Consider the following 20,396-nt stretch of genomic DNA (forward strand, 5'->3'; position numbering starts at 1 on the left):
CCCACTACGTTGAGTAGGGTCTGCTGACAAACTATGGAGTTTTGGACCCTATACCATATTTCTTTTCTGACCAATTAGATGGCTTTAATTCAGCTACAATGTGATTTGATAGGCTAGAACAATGAAGATGGCCAACTGAAACCATGGATACGAAATGCATAAGCAGTAAGGTGGCAGGCCCAAAAAATGTAGCATAAATCACCAGACCCTACTCAACACATAGTGGGTGGGGTCTGGACATGAGGCTACAAATTGTGCTTTTATTATATAGTACAACAAATTCCAATTAGTGCCCACCTCTTTAATAACCTCATTATTGACATTGTCAAGCAGCTATAGTCAAGACCTAGACCTCATTACAGTTACCAGTGTTGGGTAAGTTACTTTGTAAAAGTAACTAGTTACATATTACTTGCAACAGAACTATTTAGTTACAGTTACATATTACCCAAAAAATAAAGTAACTATAATAATATTACATATTATATTACTTTGTGTCCACAGCCTTAAGCTGTCACATGTGAAACTACCACCTTATCACGTGACATGATTGCGTTGTTGGACAATGTGCAAATCTTAGTTGTAAGTAAGAAGCTGGTGAATAAGCTTCATTCAGTAGGCTTCATTACTTTGTTGTGACTAGGTGTTACTCAGTGGATTACTAACAAAATTAGTAGCTTCATTACTTGTAGTAATAATATTACGTAATATTAGATTCGTTACAGTAACTATATTACTTAGGTAATGCGTTACATTTGTAAGTAAAGTAACTTGAGTTATATTACCTGTTTTTATAGCGTATTTCGTTATATTACTTAGTTACCACAAAAGTAATAATATTACATAACACGTTACTCCCAACACTGATAGTTACCATGTCTAGGCACACTTTACAACACAGGACACCTCATTGTTGTGGTGCCCTACCAATTTAAGATATCCATAAGATTTGTTCAGGATATCTGGATGGTAAAATTACTATTTGTTTCAACTCTAGTTATAGCACTTAGCCATATTGTTTTCCAAGTTTGCTGTCCAACTATCGTAAGGCTTCACCTAATCACAGCCGGACTCTCATTTCATGAGCTGTACATGTAAAGTGGAATTTATGCAGTGGAACCTCAGCAGTCACCTCATTAAAATGGCCACCTTGTGTTACAGTGGTCAGGTCCAGCAAGTCCAAATACTTCCAAACTATTACATTTAATTTCGTTACTAGGACCACCTCACTAATAGGGCCATCTGTCCCGATTCATTTCCTCAAAACTTTTCAGAATAGACTTTCACAAAAGAGGCTGGCCAAATATGTGTCATTGTCAGTGTTGGGAGTAACGCGTTACGTAATATTAATACTTTTGTGGTAACTAAGTAATATAACGAAATACGCTATAAAAACAGGTAATATAACTCAAGTTACTTTACTTACAAATGTAATGGGTTATCTAAGTAATATAGTTACTGTAACGAATCTAATATTACGTAATACTATTACTATAAGTAACGAAGTTACTAATCTTGTTAGTAATCCACTGAGTAACACCTAGCCACAATGAAGTAATGAAGTCTACTGAATGAAGCTTATTCACCAGCTTTTTATTTATAACCAAGATTTGCACATTGTTCAACAATGCAATCATGTCACGTGATAAGGTGGTAGTTTCACACGTGACAGCTTAAGGCTGTGGATACAAAGTAATATAATATGTAATATTATTATAGTTACTTTACTTTATGGGTAATACGTAACTGTAACTAAATAGTTTAGTTACAAGTAATATGTAATATCAAGAGTTCATAATATATATACTAAGGAGAGTATCCTACTCTCATATATCATTGTAGAAAGGCGTATCGTGAAGTTATGACGTAACACTTCTAAGTTCGCCCGTTTTTCTTTGTATAATTAATGACGTCATTAGTTGACATGGTATCGATTGAACGCGTGCCTACCAACGTCGCTAGCAACCAAATTAACTCCAGCTCTAAGTGTTTCTCACCCAACTACAATCGTTCCTTCATGGGTTAAGACCGCTTCGTAGGTGTTTCTTACTAGGCCATTCGCGAATACGGCTATCCTGAGCGTCGCAAGTGTGAAACGTGCTAACGATTCTTGCACTTTTACGGCTTCCAGTACGTCACAAACCACAACATCTTGTCGTTACGTCATAACTTCACGATACGCCTTTCTACAGGGGTATATGAGAGCAGGATACTCTCCTTAGTATATATATTATGAACTCTTGGTAATATGTAATTAGTTACTTTTAAAAAGTAACTTGCCCAACACTGATCATTGTCTATCTCATAACAATTTGGATTGATACTTAGTATCCAATGTGCAAACTCATATGTCTCTCAAAACCCTTACAAACTTCTGTCAACATCAAACACAATGCATTGCCTTCCTAGATAAGAAATAAGTTCCAACATGCCATATTTGGTAGTGCAATCATACATCATGACTCATGACCATGCAACCTCCCCGGGAGTTTTTGATATTCTTCATACAACATCTTAATTATCAAAAATTATCAGCTACAGTAGTAACTAGGGCTGTGAAACTTAACTGGGAGCCAGTTTACTTTTCTTAGTGGTTATTTTTAATTTTGTGGTAATCGATTAAATATTGCATAACTGGCTACAACCTGAGCATGCATGTTTAATGTTTCAAGATGACAACAGAATACATTTTTCGTGCCCATTTGAAGAATGAAATAGTCACAGCAATTGGTGCATTTCTCCTGTGTGGGCCCATTTCAGGATTTTGCTGGCAATTTTATACAGGGAACTCGTACATACTGCAAGTTGTGTTATCAATCCATCGCCCACAGTGGACTTGACAACAGAGGTGATATAAGGTGTTAACAGAGGCGATAACTTATTTTATTGTTAAAGACATGCACCCAGTAAGTACTACAGATGGAGAGGGATTCTTGAACTTAATGCAAATTTCAGAGCCATGCTATACCGAAACCCTTTACATACCTTTGATCTATAACTTGATGGTGGTAAAGGTACTGTTCTACACATGCAAGGTATTTATTAACCAGTTGCACTGGTGCATTTGTTGCAAAAGCATCTACTGGTGGGCATGGCTAAATTAAAAACAGATTAAGGAGTCCAGAAATACCATCAAAAATTGCCAGGTTCATACTCCCTCTATGCTAAAGATAACGAAACCATTGTTTGGTCATTGATAGCTAATGAATATAGGTGTATCATAACTAATAAAAAATGGGCATTGTTTACTGGTAGTGAAAATTAATGTCTGAATACTGATAGTTTTTATTATTTATATTTTGTCTGAACAATGTATTGGACCAATCATACTATTAGCTACAATTCTCACGCTATTAATCTATTGAAGGATAATTGCTGCTATTTTGTGGTACAATAACCTCCTAAGCTGTTGGATTTCCAGGAAGTTAGTGGCAGACTGGCAGCTGTCCAAAAATCATACGATAATCGATACTACGCTCTAGTCTTCCAATGAAATCACCAAACATAATTCTTGCCATGATTGTATAGACTCCATGCACACTGAGGCATGGCACTTTATTACATCATTGAAATGGCAATTTTGAGAGAGAAAAACGTATTTGTTCCGTGCTAGGAAATTTTTTTTAATGTAATGCAAGGTAATCATACTGAAAAAACAGAGGAATGCTGTTAAAAAGTACATAACATACTTCATAACATACTTGTTGCATGACGAGTTATCCCGGCTAGGGAAGGTTTTTGTATTAGAACGCTCAATACTTTTGCTTTTATTTCCCTCCGAAATTCCCCCTAAATCATCATGAAATCTGAATCCATATCAACTATTTGCCGGACCACGCCTTAGTGCACATGGGGTCTATACATAACGAACAATTCATGAACGCTAATGAATCATTTTTCTTAACCAAAGTAATGGTATGTCAAGCAACCCAACATTTCGGTGAACTGAAAAAATTTTTACATTAGAGATAGAGAACCATCATCAAAATTATTTGTGATGATGTACAATAAAACAAATAGGCATGTGAAACCTTGGGTAACATACGACCACAAAGTGTGCCATGTAGAAAACACACTGTGGACATGGCAAGGTAAAAACATAACGAGAGAAAAAAAGACTAGCTACTGTATTACAAAATAAATAAAATCCTATCTATTTTGTGCACCACTCCTTACAGTTTCTTGCCAGAAAATTTCTCGGAGAAGCAGAAATACTGGAAGAGGCAGCAACATCCAACCATTCCTTAAGTACATGCTTCGATATCTTAACTTTTCTTACTAGGGACTCATAAGAAGGCAGTGCAGGGGTTCTCACCAGTTTGGCTGCAGCCTACATCGGGAGTCCGGCCATTCTAATTTGGATTCTTCTGACCTAAAACACAAAAAACGCATGTTTACAACCTTGATATGTACATGCATAGAAAGGTAGAATCAGAAATCTATGATACATTTATAATTAATTTGATGGGATGCCAGAATGTCTCTCGCGCAACTTGTCTCGCCATCAACTTTCGGCGGCAAGGGCAATTTATTTTGCGAGAGTTTTTTATATGCCTCCCTTCAAATATAACATTTTAAGCCAAGTTTTACCGATTTAACACCACTGGTGGCCTTCTTCTTCTTCTCTACTGCGAAGCCAAGTTAAAGCGGGAATTTATTCAAGGATTTTAATACGTAACCGATTAATGATAATTATGACGAAAGATGTACCATGCACCTAATTTTAGTAAATTTACCTTGATGAGCTCCATATTCCAACTCGTATGCATCTCCAGTATGGTTTGTCACAAGCATACAAATATCTCTCTTTCGATCTCTCTGAACTTGGGGCTACGCACTAAGCGCGCCAGCTAGTTCTCTCGCGATCACGTGATGGCTGTTGGATATCTATAGTGCGAGCTGTGGTGCAACGTGACAAGAATAACGGCACTGCTCGCTAATATATACCTCTATCTTCTCCATCCTGAATATGCAGTCGACCGATCTCTCAAGGTGTGCATTAATTAAAGTTGTGTGAGACATACACAAGCAACGTAAAATACAGTCAGAAATCGGTATCTGTGATCTATTAGTATCAATGGGCTTAAACAATTTTTTAAAACTATTGTTTCCTAGGTTCCCTGCTGCCTTATGTGTGTACATTCTTGTACCATAGATTTATAAGCCCCAGGTGGGGTTTATAAATCTATGCTTGAACCTACTTTAATAAAAAGGACATAACTATTCAGTGGACTGGACTGGCATATTATTTTTTTTTGCACATTATATGGTTGGATTTATTGAGTTTTGCCAGGTAATTAATGGCGATTTGGTAGCCTGCAGCCCACTATTAAACACTGAATGGGCAGTGAAATGTACAAAAACTGTTTTTAAAATAATTTTGCTACTTTTCAGCTTATACAGCATGGGGCTTGATACAACGCTTTCTCCTTACCCTGTAATGCTACTATGTGACAGCAATTATAGTTAAGCAGCAATCATCTTTCCAGTTGGCGAAGAGCAAGCTCAACGAGCGAACTGTGTAGTCTTTCATGGCCAGATGTCTATTTCAACACAGAGGCTTAACAATTAGAAATTATAAGCGCCAGTGCTGAGAAAGCTATGCCTCTATAGATGCCACAAAAGACTATACAGCTTGCTCGTTGAGCTTGCTCGTTGAGCTTGCTCGTTGAGCTTGCTCGTTGAGCTTGCTCGTTGAGCTTGCTCGTTGAGCTTGCTCGTTGAGCTTGCTCTAGGGATATCATTGTCAACTGGAAAGATGATTGCTGATTAACTATCGCTGCCACATAGCAGCGTTACAGGGTAAGGAGTAAGTGCTGTATCAAGCTCCATGCTGTATAGCAGCGTAACTTAACAGTAGCGTAATTATTGAAAGACAACTTTTGTACATTTTACTTCTTGTATTCCAATGTTTAATAGTGAGCTGCAGGCTATCAAACGGCTATTAAAGAAATCAAAAAGTCCAACCATATAATGTGCAAAAACCAAAAAAACTGTGCAGTCCAGTAGTCCAGTCCACTGAATAGTAACGCCCTTGATAAAAAGGCTTTTCATTGAAAATGTAAATTTGTTGTGGTCAAATGGCATAATGTACGTATTTCGCAGACTGGACTCACGGACTGAGCTGGAAACAGATTTTAAACAATAATCCAGGCATTATCCATCTCTTGCAACACTGGAGACACCACTCATATCTAGCTACAACTGCTGGTATTGCTCTTCCTTACAAGTTATGGCACTAGCGTGTACACTAATTAATTAGAATACATTTACGATACACGTGTACTAGCAGTGATAAAGTATGATAGAGGCTACTGTTGTAGCGTAGATGTTTTCCTTTGTTGCTTTAGCACTTAAGAGATTATTCTTAGGAGGTAGCTATAGGTGGCACCGCCGGGCGAGGTGTTTATGAAAATAAACTGGCTCATCACTACAGCCCTAACACTAGTGCTAAGTACTGAAGCAGTAAAGGAAAACATCTACGCTACAACAATAGCCTTTATCATGCTTTATCACTACTAGTACACGTGTATCATAAGTGTATTCTAATTAATTAGTGCACACGCTAGTGTCATCACTTGTATAGAAGGACAGTACCAACAGTTGTAGTTCGATAGTGGTGTCTCCAGTGTTGTGGCAAGAGATGGATAATGCCTGGATTATTGGTCAAAATCTGTTTTCAGCTCAGTCCATGAGTCCAGTCCGCGAAATACATTACGCCTGGTCAAATAGCTACTAAAACTGGCTGAAATAATGTTTCTAATGGGCGTAAGTAATCACTGGTCTGGACTACTGGACTGGCATATTTTTTTTGGTTTTGCACGTTCTAAGATTGTTAGCTAAAGGCCTTCAGAAAACTTGCAGCCTCCTGGCTACAAGTAAAATGATGAATGTGAGGAATAGTCAGAGTAAACAAACACTGGCTTCTAGTGATCTTTCTACTATTTACAGTAAATATACTCCTTATCAATCAATCAGGGAATGTACTAGTGAAACGATAAAGTCTTGGAGAGAGTGACAAGCTTGTACAACGCTAATAAATTAATTTTGGTCACATATACGTGTAGGCAAGCTAGCAGTGCACATCAGTGTAAGAACTATCATGATAGCTGTCATCGTAGTATGTAATTTTAGCTACAATAGATTGGTCTAGAATAGATAGCTTACATGTGTCTCAAATGGTTTGCCATCACTTTGTTTCATTCAAGGATATCATGGTAGTTAATTTTTAAATAGCCATCACTATCACATTCCCTGCAGCACAGCAGTAAGAAGTGTACAAGTGGTGTATATAAAGCATAATAAGAAGTATTGAAATCTTTTAAAAGACACAGTTTTTGCTTTGTCACTGCTCTATATTCATAGTAGTAGCAGCCTGTAGGTTCCCTAAAGACCCTTAGCTAGCATGATTCAATAAAACCAACCTTACCATGTTTAAAAATCAAAAAAATGTTAGTCCAGTAGTCCATTCCAGTGATTAGTTACACCTGTTTCTAATCCTGTTATGGCAGACTTTATTCCAACTGCTCAAAAATTCATGTGGATGAGTTAATCCTTGGCTGCCTGTGATTACCTCAGCATATGAAGAGCCCACATTCATGAGGGCTCGTAAAACAAATGTGACTGGATCTGCAAGAATCCCACATGTAGCGCATGGCAGCCACCATACAGTCCACACTGTATAAACATTTCTGGCCAGAATCCTACTGTACAACTAAAAGTTCTCCAATAATCATTCCATTCAATTATGATTTCCACACCCTAGAAGGTGCTGACCAAACACTGGTCAATGACACAGACACTGTGTCATTGTGTGAACATTGCCAAACCATTTTCATTATTCTAATATGAATGCAAGTAAGGTAAAACTTCTAAAAAGCCATACATCTTACATATATACACTTTCAACAACTATACTTAGTGGGCTGGAACAAATCTACAAATACATCCTCTGAAGCTTCTTTTTAAAATGTTACCAAAGCTGTTACAAATGTCATATCAACGATTAATGAATATAATTGATGGTTATTAGGGGTACGTACTATACACTGTAGTACAAACTCCTACACTTTGTAATAGCTCCAGTATAACCATTGTTTAGACTGTAATGTAACTACACTAGAATATGTGTAAATAGCAGCTTTCACAAGGAGTGACAATACTTCAATACTTGTGCAACTGGTTTAACATGTTTGCATCCATGGTAGCGAAGCTTTGGTGGATAAAGCAGCATCCAGATGTGATAAAACTGAACGAAGCTTTAAACTATTTGTCTCACCCTAATACTTAGGTGTGAAAATTTCCTGTGGTACAAATTTTAGTGCTTTATACAAGCACCAGCTTACAAAATTCTCCCATCTGACAAGTTTATGCACTTTTCTGCCTGTCCAGTGTATTTAAGGTCAAAACGTTTGGCTCAAATCAAAGGTGTAGACAGGTTCCAATGTTGACTACCATAAACGTATTAAGTTTTGTGGGTAAAATTTTTGTGGTTTGTCAAAAATACAGGTTTGCAAGTGTATTAAATTTTGTGAGTATAATTTTCGTGTTTTAATCTCAACAAGCCAGTTTATTTTCTCGAGGATCCACGGGGAGCAAAATTTGTGCTTTAAGGTCGCATTTAAGATTTACAACTTAACAGCTTTAGCTAGCTACTTCATTTACGCTGGCGTACTTATCTGGAACTAAGCAAACCATTTTGTGGAGTTGATTCATCATGAGAATCTTGCCTGCTGGAATCAGAGGAAACGGGTCAACAAGGCCATCAGTATCTAGCTAGTCACGTGGTGAATAAGTGCACGTGTCGTCGTCAGCATATCTATGGTAGCGCATAAGGAAGGTGTATTGGTGGCAACGGTTAATAGGTCTGCTTTAGCTGAGACATGAGTTTCAAAATGGATTAATTTTCGTGGATCAGCTTTATGTGGATTAATTTTTGTGGATAAGCTGCAAACCACAAAATCCACGAAAATTTCTACGCCACAAAAGTTTCTACGCTTACGGTATACCCATCCCTATTTCTAAAAGGAAAACCATTTTGTACCATCCAGCCTCACATAAATCATACTTACTATGTGCCCGATAATAGCAATCTTGCATATTCATTTTGTTAAAGTGAAACTTTCAACATGATGGTTGCATTTAAGTCAACACTGACTTTTTCTTTCGATTGTTTCAGTATTGAATGAGACAAAATGATACCAAATAGTACTACAATGATATCCAAATATTGTCCCTAATCTCCCTACACATATTTGATAAGTGTGTCTACACATATTGTACATTGCGTGGGAGGATCAAAGTGATGCCATGTATCGTATTGTCCATACAGTACTTATTAGCTGCATAACTGTACTGTATGAGTCACACAGTTCAGTTTTGCAGTTAATTGGGTAAATACAGTACAGTTATGTACTTAATTGGGCAAATACAGCGCACTTAGGCAAATACAGCGCACTTAGGCAAACACAGTACAATTATGTGCAGAATTTATTTAAAGAATGTTACATAAACAACACACTGTAAATTGCTAAAACCAGCCAAACTAATCCTACGCGTTTGTTCTATGGCTAGAAACAGATTGTATAAAAACTTACTGATCGTCTGATCACGAAGCTTTTTAAACATCACTCCACTAAGACAGCATGATTGATCACATGCGTGACATTGTAAATCACTAAAACTAGCCAAACTAATCCTATTAGCTTGTTCTACGACTAGAAATAGATTATTTAAACACTTACTGATATCCTGATCACCGAAAATCGCAGCGGTTTGAGTACTAGAGAAAATCGCTCTGAGCCAGACAACTAGGAAGTACAATAACACTTAAAGCACCGCCTATGCTTGTGTGTATGAAAAATACAGCACTTGGGGGTGTATATAAGCTACAGTGTATGTATATGTAGACCATTAAAAACAATGGAAATTATATACAGTACTGGAGCTGATAACACATTCCTATCTCATTCGATGTAGTGGATTCATTGATAGCTTTGTATTGTGTGTTTGATTCTACACCTCGTATCCTGGCCAGAAGCTCAGTTGTGCTCTGTGTAGTATGAAATTCTTATTGTACTGTTACTATACATGTTATTTGTCCAGGACAACCGTGATGTACATTCTACCAAGTAAACCACATTCTACTGAATCATTTTGAAGAAAAGTTGTGGTATGTACAGGTATATGTATGTATGTGTAATTTAATTATTAAAAACCACATGCTCTGTGGTGTTAATGATGCATCAATAAGAGATATTGCTAATTATCCAATTAGCCAATACTGAAATTCACACAGTGGCTGATACCAATAACTGATCCGATGTTTATGCTTGAAAAAATTTTATAAGTTTTAAACTGTATTTTTGTCTTGTATAAGTGTACGTATTTTTGTCTTGTTTTTATGAAAACAATATCATCAAAGTCAGTAAGATTAATCAACTAGCTCACCTGCCAATCATTACCGATATTGTTATTGATGAAATTTGACTAATAAACTGATTTACTGGTTAATTGGTACATCACTATAGTATGTACAAGTTGAGCTGGATCCTGAAAAACAGCTAAAAATTAAAAGTGGATTTTTCTCAACAGAGTTAATTAGTGGTAACAGTGAAGGTGTTAACAACAGACACATATGGTTGGCTCCATTACAAGTTCGGGAAAGGGCCGTAATGGACATCACACTTTTGTGGCTTCCCATACACTTTTGTGGCTTCCCACAGGAAATGTTTGGTGAAAATTTTGATTGGCCGTTAATATTATGTCAGACATTTGAACGAAAAGATTTTGAAATATTTGTAGCAGGTCAAGCAGTACTACAAATGAGCCAAATTTCAAGATCATGTGTAATTGCATCCATGAGTTATTAAATGTTTTTGAGGATCCAGCTTAATGCGTACTATGTGTTTAACAAGGTTTGCAGCCTTTTAAATCTCAAGTCTTGTGTGTTTGTCAATTATGACATAATAAGTCATACCATTTTGCTTAGCTACGTGTAGGGTCTACAAAGCTCATGTATATTGGTGTTTCTAGTTTTAAATGCATTACATATATACCATCATTAGCTAGGCTTGAAAATTCTGCCACAATTTTAAGACTTGAGTTCCTTTAAAGTAGATGTCTGTAGCTGGTTCAGATTGAGACTCATTGGTGTTCCTCTGACTCCATGTATCATGTGAGTGGATCTGCAAGAACAGTCCGACACATGCAATACTAGTTCTAGTATTTAAGTGAAATAAGGTACCCCTATCTGGCCCATATATCTAAACCCACTAAGTTAGTTGTTGCTAGATACACTAACAAATTTGTCTTTTTGTCAAACCACAACAATTTTAGCCACAAAGTTTATTTAGTGCACTCATGATAGACAGGTTTTCCCCATGGTTGATCACTGTAAGTGTTCCTTCCCATTGCCCTTCATATGATCTAAACCCACTAAGTTAGTTGCTGCTAGATACACTAACAAATTTGTCTTTTTGTCAAACCACAACAATTTTAGCCACAAAGTTTATTTAGTGCACTCATGATAGACAGGTTTTCCCCATGGTTGATCACTGTAAGTGTTCCTTCCCATTGCCCTTCATATGAAATTTTGTGCACAGTACAGTTAAACCTCACTTAGTAACCACCTCATTGTTTATTGGCCTAATAGATGGTCCCATTAATGAGGTTTCACTGTGTCATCACAAGAACAAGGAAAAGTTAGGGATTGTAGAAATAAAAATATAATGGAAGTCGCCCACTTGCAAATATACTAGTAAAAATTTAATCCCTAATTCATAATATCTGCGTGCCTCCCTTGTTTCACTACTTTTTATTTCTTAACTTTATAATTTTCCTTGTATTGTTTTTTAAATCAGGTACACTCCCACAGCTGCCCAAAAGCTGGCTGTGGGTGCATGCCTCTTTTACTGGAATTTGTGTGTGTCTGTGTGTGTTTGTGTCTGTGGTGCCAATTGACTAGACTGGTAATCAAAAGGTTCCAGGTTTGATGCCCAGTTATGCCAATTTGGTGTTATTTCCTTGAGCAAGAAACTTTAATCAGTGTACCTAGCTGGGGACCTTCAACTGTCCATGTCCCACATAGTGGATGAAGGTTCGGGTACCCACACCTTCATCTCTGAGACATGGTACAGCCTCCTTCTGGTTACTAGTCCTACCCCAGGAGGATTTTCCTGCACTGACTTATAACACTTGAGTAGCGCATGGGTGTCCCAGTGCTGGTTCACTGGACGGCAGCTGAAGGTTTTGCTTTTTAGCTTATTGTGTGCGTGCGTGCGTGCGTGCGTGCGTGTGTGTGTTTACCTACCCATCTACACAATATGTTTGTCCATATGCACCCACGTGAGCAACCTGTTAAATGGGTAAAAACAGCTGGCATGTAAGAATGGATAGCTAAATGAAGTCTGTATTAAACTTCTGCGCAGGTAAACTTTGCTCTGAGGTGGTTTCTTCTTGGCGGTCTGAAATATGGGTGCGGTGAGTCTCTACAGGCTTTGTGAACAACCTCTTCCCTTTGGATATTTATCAACTGAAAAACAAGGTTGTGGGCCTCATAAGCTACCTGAGTGAACGTATCCCTTTGAGTTGAAAAGAGGGCATTTCCCATACTTATGCAGACAAAAATGAAGGGCAGCCTTGATTCTCAAAAGAATTTGTGTGAGATGACAAAATAGACAAACCATAAAACAGTTAAGACACTTCTGTGTGTAATTTGTAGTTTGTCTGTTCCTTAACAGTGCATAGCAACGTAATTAGTGAATTATGAAGTACAGTTACAATAACTGAGAGGTTGGTATAAACAATGGACCTTGGGACCAAGGAGTCAGGATGCAAGAGGACCCAACTTTTCAGTGTACTTTATAATGTTAATGCATTCAATAGTTGTACATGTATGTTAAAATAACCAATGCAATAATCGTGTGTTATTAGTTATTATGTAAACTTTACCTTTTTAGCAACTGGTCAACCTATACACTGTAAATACGTCACCACAAGAAGTAGGCTAGTGTTATAGTGAGTCACTGAAGGAGATTTTGACCATTCTGCTGTGCCTCATATTGATACAGGATCTGTTCTCACTTCTACCCATGACTTTTAAAATTTCGTCATAAATTATGGAGTTAGAGAGTAATTCAGTCCATTACCTCTAACAGTTAGACCAGGTAAATATGATGATGGAATCTATGTGACAGCTGTGTTTGTTATCCACCATATGCTATGGGTGGTAGATTCAATTATCATTTCATGTACTGGGTATGTAATATTGTGTGCTTTTTGTTAATTGAAAGAAAACATTTACACATGTACATAAATTATAACTAGACATATTAAAAATAAGAAATAGGGATCGCTAAAAAAAGCCACAAAACAAGAAAGGATCGCTGGCGTGGTAATGTAAACCACAAATCCCTATTTTGACTCTCTGTCATAAATCATTAGTTACATGCTCTGTCATTTTGAAGTGAGTCAAAATAAGGATTTGTGGTTTACATTATAATTACCACCCCAGCGATCCCTTCTTGTTTTGTGGCTTTTTTTAGCGATCCCTATTTCTTATTTTAAATTTTTAATATGTCTAGTTTATGTACTTTTTTCCAAATCCATTTATGGATTATAAGCCACAAAACAAGAAGGGATCGCTGGGGTGGTAATGTAAACCACAAATCCCTATTTTGACTCTCTGTCGGTGGTAATGTAAACCACAAATCCCTATTTTGACTCACTTCAAAATGACAGAGCATGTAACTAATGATTTAGTAACGTTATAAAGACTATAGTCGAACAATACGCATCCCTGAACACACAAAATCCCGTAATTTTGTTCTTCTATGGCTTCTTCCGTATACGGAACAGCAGGCAATGGCGAAGAAGAACTTAGAAATTTATCGAGGTGGAGGCCGGTTCGCGATCTGTGGAGTACGGGTTAATTAATGGGTCATGGACACGCAGAAGGACTCAGTGAGTAAGGCTGTATAGTTTTTATCGCGAAAAATGGAAGCCTTGGGCTGTACACGAGTGAAACAAAATAATAATATTATGAATAATAATATGAACAATTCGTGTAAAATTCGCAATTTTTGAATGTTTCCAAATTTCGTCTAGACCATTTTTACTGCTATATCACCATTTGTTTGAGTTCAGTGTTTGATAATAAGTTTTCTGAGGGTTGTTTTATGCTCGAGTCTGCTTTCTAAGGCTGGTTTTAGGTGACTGCTCTATTAGGATTTTCAAAATTTCCACTGCGATCCCTATTATGAACCCACTATCGTGGTTCATGATAGCTGTATATATCAAAAGAGGTGAACATGTGTTCACTCCCAATGGTTTTGTACTGGAACAAGCATGTTTTCATGTTGTAAACAAGTTTGTGTCCATATTAAATGTATGGGATATTTTTAAAGCCTCATAAGTCACTTGTTCTTGCCCATATCAAAGTGCTTTTTTGATTATCAGTTCCAGCATTTAAAGGGCTTCGCAGTGGTGCTAAATATTTGGGCAGCTGACCCATGTAACAAGAGTTATTCCAGTGGCATGGGACCTATCACTACTACTTTTTTACTTCCCTCTTATCTGATAAACTGCATCAAACATATAATCAGATAATTCGTTGGCTTCAATGCAGCCTGAGCTTCTTTTTACTGAGATCTTTGATAATGTTTTTACGAGGGGCAAGATCTTCATTTGGTAGACCACAGCCTGCTGCCAGTGATATTTCCCTGGCAGTTAGTGAAGCAAAGATTTAACTGTGGAGTATATATATATATATATATATATATATATATATATAATAGTTATACGGGCACAATGTGGGGTCTATGAAATTTATAAACTTGAAGGCCCAGGCTGTAGCACACGAGCAAAGCGGATTCTTTGTGTATTAAGTATTTGGTAATATATACAGGGGTTAGTCTGGGGGAAGGTGGGAGGGCACAGGCCTAACCCTCCCCCCAGTTAGCTATTGCCTCCTTAGGTTTATACCTAAAGCCTTGAGAAATGAAAAGGTTTAATTGATCCCAAAGTTGTGTACTCGAATGGTTAATATTCGATGGCATCACAATAAAATTTCACCAAAATTGAGTATATTTACACCTAAATGTTCAAAATTTTCCTTGGGGAGCATGCCCCCAGACCCCCTAGAATCCGAAGCCGCTTACTTCCCCTCCCCCCAGCTTAATATTCTGGGTTGAGCCCTGATATATGTAGCTTGTTCATATTAATGTTTAGACCTTGCTAGCAATGAAACAAGAGTTATTAACAAGAAACAAGGGCTCAGGTGAAAACGAACAGACTATAGGAAGGACATATAATTATGTAGTGTCATGTTAAAACCATATAGCTCAGCAATTAAAAACTCATTAATATTGCTACAGATCACTGAACCTCTATAAAGCAGCCAAAAAATGCTTCCAATAAGTTGCTTTGAAATTTACTATTTATTTTTAGTAGAATTTTTGACTAACTACCAGCCTGCCCAATGCTTTCAGACAATCAGTAATGGCCTTCCCAGCTGCTTGTAACACGAGAAATGTAGCAATCGTGAGTGAGTAAGAACTGTCATGTTTTGTATCGCTCCAGAGACAAGGATCTATTGAGACATAAACAAGGGATCTACAGGATTTAGATACCTGTAAGTAGCCACACTGAAATTTGAGTATTTCAACTTGCTGTGATCTAAATTGTACTATATACCTTTGTAAGTCACATTAGATAGTCTTGCATAGCCAGACCACTCTTTCTCTGTCACGATGCCTTGCATGATGCCTGAATTAATTCCGAAAAGGATCTGGCTGGACTGGACTGTTTAGCATAATTCACTTATTCTTCACACCTCCAGCAACTGGTGATATTAATCAAGGACGTGGTTTCACCTTCGTATGCCACAGGATGCACAAAGTGATACGAAAGTCTGTTTGTCAAGCTACTGATCTAACATGCAGCAATCACTTCACTAAAGCTATTTCCCTGGAATACTTGCTTGCAAGTAGCTAGGTGACTTGCTAGACTGTGTTCATTGTGCAGCACAAGTGTAACACAGTCAACTGCAGACCCTTCTTCAGAGGTGCTTATAATTTCTAATTAAAATAGATATCATGTAAGGTGCACCATGGCAGAGAAAAGGTTTGTGAGACTAGCTGCTGTGACTTGGAGAGGTATCCAGATGTGTGGCCTGTGATCAATCAGAAATGTACACAGTAAACATTATGTGATGTGGGGGGTTGTAGGCTAACAATAGGCTGTAGCTACATCTTGTTTGATTCAATTATCGTCTAGACTAGAAGCTCAATAGTAGCTTTGTTATCTTATATTTCATTGTTAGTTCTTATTAAGTGATAAATTTTTGGTGCTCATATATTTCAAACTTTTACTCTAGGCAGTTGAGTAAAAAGTTAGCAAAGTGATGTTTGAGAGTCCCACCTACAGGAGATTAAGACCATCAGCAGATAAAACCTGATCATGAGCTCTGCAATCTTGTATTACACTAGTTGGCAAGACCACTTACATATAGTCAGTGTAGCAAAGCTGTTTATACATCATATTGACAAACCACAATTGTATAGACTTTATATGGCATGAGATGTATTAGTCCAGAAGGACCAGAACCTTCTACATTTATCCAGATTGTTGTGTTTTGGTTTTTCATCAGCCATCAACAAAGCAAATCAGGTTGTTATTAACATAGTAATGATTTTGAAATGTTATTAGAGACCTGTGAGAAGGTTAAGCCTGTATAATGCAGAGAGTTGCTTAAACTCTGTGCCAGAGGAACAGGCAGTATCTAGGGATTGGAAATTCTGTCTGTTATAGTTTACTAACACTATGAGTACATAGGTGACCATAATTTAAATATGTAGTCAGTCCTTAAAGTCTGTTACTAGAATACTGAGAATTGGTTAGAGATCATGTACAGTTATAGTTTTGTATATATGATAATTGTGCACACTACACACTTACCATAGTACCAACTAATTATTAACATAATCCCCTATCAGACTGGACAAATGACATAGTTTCCTGTGTATAGGTTGTAGGTATCCTGGATACAGAAAATTTGTCACACTAATATAATTTTTCATAAAAATGTTTTCACCATTATGTCTAGCTAGGGACTCCTATTAGGTAATGCACATCATAAAATAAACCCAACAAACAGTTAAACTTATTGGAACGAGCCTGAGTGAACTCCACACTAACGAGAAAGGTGTGAACTTCCTTATTTGTTTGGACAATATCTGGTACGTATGTTACAAACGTTTACTAACTTATTTGTTCATACATCAATGGTACCTGATACAAATGTTACTACAAGCATTTACTAAACTTCCTTATTTGTTCATGTATATATCAGTGCATGATACCACGGTTATTTATTTTATGGGTCAAAGATGTACAGGGTGGCACATTGTCATTAAGCTACAGTATCACAGAACGAAATGATTAGGAGGTCTGTGTCATTTAAGGATAGCATAGCTCAAGGCACAGTAATGCATGTATTTCATTAATGAAATCTGCTGCATATTATGTGGGCATATCTGGCATTGTTTTGATGACACAATAAGTATGCATTAATGGGTAGGTATAAACAGTGGACCCGGGGACCAAAGACAGGGGACCCAAGGACCCACAAGGATCCAGCTCTTTTTGGCACTTCACTATATTCTATACTTGTACCAGGTACCTCTGCAAATAGTTTTGCATGGCTAATCCACTTTTTCCCTGTCACATCTGTCTAGTCACATGATGTTTATACCAATTAGAAATTATGAAAAAGCAGAAAAGTGTCTGAAGCTGACTGCATTAACACTTGTGACTTGCCTGCTGCACAATGAGCATACTAGTCTACTATGTCGTCTAGCTACTAAAGTTTAAAAATATTGTACAAATGCACCATGTTGTATGAGGTTGGGTTGTTAAGTTCCCAGGCTGAAACTTGCCGGCTACGAGGCTTAACTATAGTAATTGTTATTTCCCTGGAATATTTATTTGCACAATGTTAGTAGCTAGGTGACATAATAGACTAGTATGCTCATTGTACAGCAGAGATGCTTATAATTAATTTCTAATTGGTATAAACATCGTGTGACTAGATACTGTGAAGGGGGAAAAGTGGATTGGCCATGTAAGACTACTTGCAATGGTACCTAGTACAAGTATAGAATATAGTGAAGTAAAATTCCAAAAAGAGCTGGATCCTCATGAGTCCCCGGGTCCTTGGTCCCTGGGTCCACTGTTTATACTTACCTTGCATTAATAGTGTTGTAAAAGAATACCTTGTTAACTATATTGCTTAAGAGGGCAGCTCTCTTCAATGGTCTCACATACCTTACAGCTGGGTAGTCCCTTTGCAGGGTGAAAAGTTGCTTAAATGACATGTATACCTGGGTTGTAATTCAAGGCAATAGGATAGATGAATTACACAGTAACCATGCCATCACTGATGAATGGTTACAAGACAGGAAAAATTACGAATAATACAGCATTAACGTTGATACAGTTACTTGAATGAATCCTTAACATGTACATGGATTTCAATATGTGGTTTTAGGGTTAGTGTTTGAATATATAGTAGTATCTACTACATGTTCTCATGTTGTGAATAATGTGATATAGTTTTTGGATGGCATTAAGAACGATCTATATAGAGCACCAAGTATTCTAAACCACAATTCACAAATTAACAGCATTCATGGGTCATATATATGGCTTCTCATGAAACCAAGTCAGTTACTATAGGCTACCATGTGCAGTTATAGTTGAATTACACACTCACATACCACCAACCACTCATCAACGTAATCCCCTATCAGACACATGATATTGTTTACTGTGTAAATCATATAATGTGACTTGGTATATCCTGGATACAAAAAAGGTATCACAATAATTAATGTGGTACTCATCACGTTACCATGGGGGATGGGCTACAAGTATGTCTGGTATATATATAGTAATACTATATGACAGCTTGTACTTTAATGTAATCATGACATTATTGTTGGTGATTTTAAATACCACTGTTGAAAGAAGCTGAGAATGTGTTATAGGTACAGAATTTTCTGGAGAATAACATACCCAAAATCCTTTGAAATCCTCTTTGGGCATTTTCTACCATCGTTTTGCATTTTGATGTAAACAATAAATAAGAAATAGATATCAAATTTCCATTTTCTATTTGGCATGGTGTTTTAACACTCATGTAATGACTGTTAGATCATACTGGGATATAACAATTCAAACCAGAACAATTAAATCAGTTAAGTAGTTTATCAGACAACCACAATTGCAACAAAGCAAGTATCATGCTTGTTAATTGTATTGGCTCAATGTCTATTTACATGTAGATCTTTATTGTCCAAGATCATTCATTTACAGAGTGACTGTTTCAGTGAGTGCTGAAAGTCTTCCCAGCATACTATCCCCATAATTCCTTACCAGCTACTGGGTAATCATGTGATACTCATGATTATCATGTCATGTACTGTGATAATCATGTCATTTTTACAATCACCACATCAGTAAACTTCCCCTGATCCTTTCTACTGTGCTATCTATAGCCATAGCAATTTTGTAATGATTTTAGCAAAAGAAAACTATATATATTATAGTTATAGAGTACTTTTACAGTTGCTTGTGTTTAGAATTATGTTACATACAGCATGCAAGGAAGATGAGTTCTATATGTATGGTACCATTTATTTCTGCATATCGCCCCTCAACAGCCAGACTAAAATTAAGAAATACAGAATCCTTAATTCACTTTTTTTAAAGGAGTACTTTATTAAGACAGTTTGGTGTTCATTTGAGTACCTCACAACCCAAGACATTTATCTTGTTAGGGGAATGAAGAGTTGGCAGGGAATACATCTAAAGTTTCTAGTCTATTCTCAAGTTTCTAGCTGTAGACTATATATGTACCATGTTTTCTTGAAGTGAAATCATGTTGTTACACCAGACAACACCTTTTACAGCAAGTACTATTGACACCACTCTAATTTACCATCACAACATGTACTATGTAACTATACACCACACAAGATGTTGTGACTGTTCTATTATGTGGCATTCCCTGGCATTCAATGGGATTGCACAGTACTTTTTGCCTCTGGCAATTTGCTTAGATGCAACTATGTAATCATGTAGTGTATAGTGTAGTGAATTAGTAAGCATTTCAAGTGGTCGTAGTTTAAATTGAAATGATGATAAGTATGTCATCTGTACAAGTTACATATAGGCCTTATTCATTTAAAACATGCAGTAAGTGCCCTCTGATGTCACGCAAAGTAATACAAGGGTCCCTATTTACCATGAAGATGGCTTTTCGGACACCATTTTGAGTTCCAAAACTGGCTGAGAACAATGATTGCTATCATGCTACCATATAGTTATGGTACTGC

The 20,396-nt window shown here is 37.0% G+C and overlaps 1 protein-coding gene and 1 long non-coding RNA gene across 6 annotated transcripts in view; one reads left to right on the plus strand and one right to left on the minus strand.

The window, feature by feature from the left end:
• LOC136248891 (uncharacterized) overlaps positions 1-4,872 on the minus strand; it is a 25,720-nt gene extending 20,848 nt beyond the window's left edge. For 2 of the 5 annotated variants that reach the window (XM_066040724.1, XM_066040720.1), the window contains exons 1-2: positions 4,591-4,675; positions 4,316-4,372 (exon numbers count right to left, since the gene is read on the minus strand). The gene's annotated coding sequence lies outside the window, so the exon portion shown is untranslated. Of the gene's footprint in view, positions 1-4,176; positions 4,373-4,590; positions 4,676-4,736 lie in introns of those variants that run through there. The other 3 variants (XM_066040721.1, XM_066040723.1, XM_066040722.1) reach the window with 3 other exon arrangements.
• LOC136248895 (uncharacterized) lies at positions 4,836-13,336 on the plus strand. The gene is made up of 3 exons (XR_010697862.1): positions 4,836-4,992; positions 10,105-10,171; positions 12,960-13,336. It is a non-coding gene; the product is annotated as an uncharacterized lncRNA (long non-coding RNA).
• The last annotated feature ends 7,060 nt before the right edge of the window (positions 13,337-20,396 follow it).

The sequence above is a fragment of the Dysidea avara genome, chromosome 3 (genome assembly GCF_963678975.1).
Source record: "Dysidea avara chromosome 3, odDysAvar1.4, whole genome shotgun sequence".
Lineage (NCBI taxonomy): Eukaryota > Metazoa > Porifera > Demospongiae > Dictyoceratida > Dysideidae > Dysidea > Dysidea avara.